The sequence below is a fragment of the Dermacentor variabilis genome, chromosome 3, assembly GCF_050947875.1.
Source record: "Dermacentor variabilis isolate Ectoservices chromosome 3, ASM5094787v1, whole genome shotgun sequence".
Taxonomy (NCBI): Eukaryota; Metazoa; Arthropoda; class Arachnida; order Ixodida; family Ixodidae; genus Dermacentor; species Dermacentor variabilis.
In genome coordinates, this window is record NC_134570.1 from 50,021,265 (window position 1) to 50,027,991 (window position 6,727).

Below are 6,727 nucleotides of genomic sequence, written 5' to 3' on the forward strand. Positions count from 1 at the left end.
GGCAGAAGGGAAGCGTTTACGGAGGATGCTGTCCCCTGCAGCCTATGCATGTATGCTTTCTGCGCCTGAACTGCGACCTTTTTCCTGCGGAGCTATTGTGTACAGGCGAAGCGTTTTCAAACGACGCGCGTGGGGGTGGGGGGTGGGGAGGATGAAGGGGAGTTTTATGGGGGGGCACTCGTCATGATGCTGCCGCCGGCGTCACAGCGCGAGACGCACAGTCACTGTGTGGGCACCGCATATGGTTCGCTGTCTCTCGTTCCTTTCATTTCCTGGACATGGAAATCGGACGACTTTGTTCTACCGCCACCGCAGTAATTGTGTTCCGGGAAACCGAACTTCCTGAGCCGTATACGGCGGGACGACAGTATCGAAGCGTTCGACCGCTCGGGCAATCGAGCAGCCCGTCTCTTCTTGAAAGCGGTTCGACCCATAAATAGCGGGGTCATATTCGTGACGTAGGGACCGCGTAGAGTCAATGCAGCACAAGGTTATCGGGCTCGCGCATTGCTGGAGAATGGATGCTGCATGAGGATGTCGGCTAAGGAACGTCGTCGCTGAAGCCGATGGCAAAAATTAGGTTCGAATAAAATAGGAAGCGCGCGTGTGGCGCCAATTGCTTTACAGGGCCGATCGAAGACTCATCCGATGAAGCGCGGGCTTTCTTGACAGACTAATGTTCGGCGCATCTGCATATCCTGAACTGCGCTCGTCGATTACTCCGGCGGGAACGCCGCGTTGTAAGCGCTGTATACAACGCAGCGAAAGGTGAAATAAGGAAAAGTCGGGCTTCCTTCGGGCAATCAATCGGACCGGCGCTGCTCCCCGAGCGGCCTGTGTTGAAATATAGCTTTGGGTCTCCGCGCCGAAATCGTATGGGGACCTGTGGGCGCCGATATTACTTGCACGGAAGAAGTACGCCTATACACGAACGGCCGGAGAAAAAATTGAGGGAGAGGTTTATTTCGCTGCGAGGAAAGGGTGAAAATCCTGGCATCTCGAATAAGAGGGGTGTTGCGTTTCGCCTGCGACACGTGGTTTTGCCGGCGCGACTGCGGCGGGGCGGCAGACATTTTGGCCCGATCGTCGTCGCCGCAACACTCATCGGCAGGTGTTTCCAGGCGCGACTGCGGCGATGCGACCGCAAAGGATCACCCTCTCATTCCAGTCATTGTGCCCGAAACAGGCGATGCCAAAGCAGGGATCATCCTCTCATTCCAGTCATTGTGCCCGAAACAGGCGATGCCAAAGCAGGGATCATCCTCTCATTCCAGTCATTGTGCCCGAAACAGGCGATGCCAAAGCAGGGATCATCCTCTCATTCCAGTCATTGTGCCCGAAACAGGCGATGCCAAAGCAGGGATCATCCCCTCATTACAGTCATTGTGCCCGACCGGCAGCGCTACAACAGGGTGCTACGAGATCGTGCTCGACATGGTGCTACGGCATCGCTACAACAGGGTGCTACGAGATCGTGCTCGACATGGTGCTACGGCAGCGCTACGACAGTGTGCGTCACCATTAGCCCATTGTACATTCACGTGCTCGTCTTTTGAGGGGTTCCTTCTTGCCCTCAACTGCGAGAGTATAAAAACAGCTCTCCCGCACGCCAAAAGGAGGGCTCCGATTTCTTCTGTTGAGTGAAGTGCTCTCCCGTCTCTCTACTTCGGTCAAACCTGACCGCCAACTCTTTGCGATGTTAAAATAAACAAGTTGTTTCGTTGTTACCAGTCGACTCATGCTTTGCCGGGACCTTCGGATGCTTCCAGCTGTACCCCAGGCCGCCAGGCCAACGCTACCCTTGGGGCTTGCGACCCAGGTACAACCACGGGCGTCAGCGCCGAGTTCCCAACAGATCGTACCAGCGGTCCGATCCCAAACATCTGGTTGGCAGCGGTGGGATCGCCTACGACTTCAAACAACTGTCTGCCAGCGGTGAGATCGCGACAACGGAGGCCAGCAGCGAAGAGATGCAGTTGATTGTATGCTGAGCAGCTCAACGACGATCCGGGAGCAGTGCAACGAGCCCTGTGTGACGACTGGTTGCCTGCAGCGGAACGACTGCGCGGAACTCTTGGCTGCGAGGTTTGGTGAGTGCGGGACTTTCTTCTTCTGAGCTTTGCCAGGCTTTTGTTAGTGTCAGAAACAGAGCTGGTAATTGTGGTTGTCGTTGCTGCCGGGTTAGTTTGCGGCAAGACAATAGTAAGCAGTAGAGAAAGCAGCATTCAGAGCAGCCATGGATTTGAAGTCGTTGCGCAAACCGAAATTGTTGGAGCTTGCGAGAGAGTTGGGTCTGGATGTCTCGGACAAACTCAGAAAACCAGAACTGCTAAAGGCTATTCTTGAGTTAGAGGCTGAGGATGACGAGCTGTCGGAATGCCTTGAGACTATTGAGGAGAGGTCAAAAAGACAGGAGCGCGAACTTAAAGAGCAAAAAGAGAAACAGGAGCGCGAACTTAAAGAGCAAAAAGAAAAAGAAGAGCGTGAACTTAAAGAACAGAAAGAAAAAGAAGAGCGTGAACGTAAAGAACAGAAAGAGCGAGAGCAACAAGAGAAAAAAGAAGAGCGCGAACACGCTTTGGAAATGAAGCGTCTCGAGGTAGAGATGGAACGCGCTCGTAATGGAAGTCAGGCACACGGTGCAGGAGAACGAGTATTGTTCAAAATGACTGACCTGATGCGGCCGTTTAAGCTTGGAGAGGACATTGGTTTGTTCCTGGTTAACTTTGAGCGAACGTGCGAGAAGCAGGGGTTCTCTCGGGAAACGTGGCCACAGCGCTTGCTCACTTTGTTACCCGGCGAGGCGGCCGACGTAGTCGCTCGCTTGGATAGAGAGGAAGCAGAGGATTTCGACAAAGTAAAATCGAGTCTGCTAAAAAAGTACCGGCTGTCTGCGGAGGCGTTCCGTCGGAAGTTTCGGGAAAATGAGAAAGGCAGAAGTGAGTCATATACAGAGTTTGCGTATAGGCTTATGTCGAACATGCAGGAGTGGCTCAAAGAAGAGAAAGCGTTTGGTGACCACGATAAAGTTCTGCAGTGTTTCGGGCTAGAACAGTTTTATAGTCGGTTACCGGAGAACGTGCGATACTGGGTCTTGGATAGGCCAGACGTTTGTACGGTGGCTAAAGCCGCTGAGCTAGCCGAGGAGTTTGTGACGCGTCGGGCTCGCGGAGCTAAGGATGGTCAAAAGGGTGAATTTGGCTCGAAGTTCGAGAGGCCGAAGTTCACACCCATGAGAGCAAAGGGGAACACGCGTAGTGCGGATGCGAGTGGAAGCAGTGCGACCGAACCTAAGGAGACGGCGGCAGCCGAAGCCGAACGCAGAAAGCGGTTCGAGATGAGGCGAGCGGGCGTTTGTTATACGTGCCAGAAGCCGGGTCACTTTTCGGCGCAGTGTCCGGAAACAACACCAAAAGTTGTGTTTTTTTCAATAGGCAGCACTGACGAGAACATGAAGCTTCTCGAGCCTTACATGCGAGACCTCCTCGTGAACGGGAAAGAGTGCCGAGTGCTTCGCGATTCCGCAGCTACGATGGATGTAGTTCACCCGTCTTACGTAGAACCCCATATGTTCACGGGCGAGTGCGCATGGATCAAGCAAGCCGTGGAAGCTCATAGCGTGTGTCTGCCGGTAGCAAAGGTGCTTATTGAAGGACCTTTCGGAGCGCTTGAGACAGAGGCGGCAGTGTCATCTATGCTGCCACCCCAGTACCCGTACCTATTTTCAAACAGGTCCGATCACCTCCTGCGCGAGAAGGGGCTTTTGTTTGGTGAAGCTAGTGTTCAGGCCTTAACCAGATCGAAGGTTCGGGAGCTCGCTGCAAAGGCGGTAGTTGCGGGGCCGACGTTATCAAACAACGAAAAAGGGTCAGAGGCGCAGCAAGCTGATATTCCGAGCACGCCCGAACTGAATAAACTTGAGTCTGTAACGTTAAAGGCGCCAGATACTGGAGAGGAAATGCCCGACACGGGAAAGTTAGAAGAGCTATCTACTGATTTGCTCATCGCGCCTACGTCAGACGGACTTGATAGGTTGCTAAAAGTCAGCCGGTCGGCTTTGATAGCCGAGCAAAAAAAGGATGGCAGCCTGGAAAACGTGCGCTGCAATGTCAAAGAAGGTATCGCCAGGAAAACTGCGCGTTTTGTGGAAAGGGGTGGAGTCCTGTACCGGAAGTATCTAGACCGCAGAGGAGTGGAGTTCGATCAGCTGGTCGTGCCTCAATGCTATCGTCAGGATCTGTTGCGCTTGTCACACGGGGGTTCGTGGTCCGGACACCTAGGAGTTAAGAAAACTAAGGACCGTCTCTTGCAAGAGTACTATTGGCCAGGGTGTTTTCGGGACGCAGACCATTTCGTGAGGACATGTGACACTTGTCAGCGGGTGGGCAAACCAGGGGACAAATCGAGGGCGCCGTTGAAATTGGTACCTATCATTACGGAGCCTTTTAGACGGCTCGTTATTGATACTGTGGGACCTCTGCCGGTAACAGCCACGGGGTACAGACACATTTTGACTGTGATCTGCCCAGCGACAAAGTTCCCTGAAGCAGTGCCGCTTAAAGAACTCAGCTCAGTTGAGATAGTTAATGCACTACTGTCCATATTTGCGCGAGTTGGTTTCCCTGCGGAAATCCAATCAGATCAGGGCACAGTGTTTACAAGCGCTTTGACGACAACTTTTCTCGAAAGGTGTGGGGTAAAGCTGTTACACAGCTCAGTGTACCACCCACAGTCGAATTCCGTTGAGAAGCTCCACTCCGTCATGAAGCGCGTGTTGAGAGCGTTGTGTTTTGAACATCAAACTGACTGGGAGCTGTGTCTGCCTGGGGTGATGTTTGCGTTAAGAACCGCGCCGCATGCAGCTACGGGGTTTTCGCCAGCCGAACTGGTGTACGGTCGCTCGCTTCGATCTCCGCTTCGCATGCTTCGAGAATCATGGGAAGGTAGGGGCGACGACCCAGTCGTGGTGGAGTACGTGCTTAAGCTCCTCGAACGCTTAAGAAGGGCACAGGAGTTGTCAGGTGAAGCAATGACAAAGGCCCAGCAGAGGGCCAAGGTTTATTATGATCGGACAGCCAGGGCCCGTCGTTTTGAGGTGGGCGATGAGGTCATGATATTGCGCACATCGCTAAACAACAAACTAGACGTGCAGTGGGAGGGCCCAGCACGAATTGTTCAGAAACTGTCGGACGTTAACTACGTGGTAAGTCTGCCAGGAAAGCGGAAAGCACAGCAAGTTTACCACTGTAATCTGCTCAAACCTTATAGACAAAGGGAAGCAGTGGTGTGCATGATGGTAAACGTTCCTGAAGAGCTTCCGGTCGAGCTTCCGGGACTAGGCTCAGTGACGAACAGGGAAGACACCGGTCAAGTCATTAGTGACCTTATCAGTAAAGCACCGCTGTCGCCCGAGCAGAAAACCGAACTACACCAGCTATTACAAGAGTTTCAAGGTCTGTTCTCTGAGAGGCCTGGTAGGACTTCTGTACTTACTCATGATATAGAACTTACCTCCCCAGAGCCAGTACGATCCAAGGCGTATCGGGTGTCACCCCGCCAGAGCGATATTATGGAGGCTGAGGTAAAGAAAATGCTACAGCTCGGTGTTATTGAGGCAGGTGAGAGTGATTATACCTCCCCTTTGATTTTAGTTGAGGTACCGGGCAAGGAACCTCGTCCTTGCGTCGACTACCGCAGGCTTAATTCCATCACTAAGGATCAAATTTATCCGATCCCTAACATCGAGGAGCGCCTTGAGAAAGTTAGTAGCGCTCAGTTTATTTCCACCCTAGATCTTGTCAGGGGTTATTGGCAGGTTCCACTTACAGAAGAGGCTAGTAGGTATGCGGCGTTCATTTCACCAATGGGAACATTCCGTCCTAAAGTGTTGAGTTTTGGTTTGAAGAACGCGCCATACTGTTTTTCAAGCCTCATGGATAAAGTGTTGCGGGGACAGCAAGAATTCGCTTTACCGTATCTAGACGACGTAGCGATATTCTCCGCATCCTGGTCTGAGCATATGACACACTTGCGGGCAGTGCTAACCCGCCTGCGCGAAGCGGGCTTGACAGTCAAGGCTCCTAAGTGCCAGTTAGCACAGGCCGAGGTTGTCTACCTCGGTCACGTGATTGGTCAGGGTCGTCGCCGCCCCTCTGAAATAAAAGTGGCCGCTGTGCGAGACTTTCCGCAACCGCGCACCAAGACCGATATTCGGTCGTTCTTGGGTGTCGCCGGCTACTATCAGAGGTACATCCCTAGGTACTCTGATATCGCGGCTCCCCTGACGGATGCTCTAAGAAAGACAGAGCCTCAAACAGTCGTCTGGGACGAGACAAAGGAAAGAGCTTTTAGCGCCCTAAAGAGTGCCCTAACAAGCCAGCCTGTGCTACGATCGCCAGACTATACAAAAGGGTTCATTGTTCAGTGCGATGCTAGTGAGCGAGGCATGGGCGTTGTACTGTGCCAACGGGAAAATGGAGAAGTAGAACACCCCGTCCTGTATGCTAGTCGTAAGCTGACCAGTCGTGAGCAGGCGTATAGCGCCACCGAGAAAGAGTGTGCGTGTCTCGTGTGGGCCGTTCAGAAATTGTCATGCTATCTAGCCGGCTCGAGGTTTATCATTGAGACGGATCACTGCCCTCTCCAATGGCTGCAGACCATCTCTCCCAAAAATGGCCGCCTCCTGCGCTGGAGCCTCGCTTTACAACAATATTCCTTTGAGGTGCGT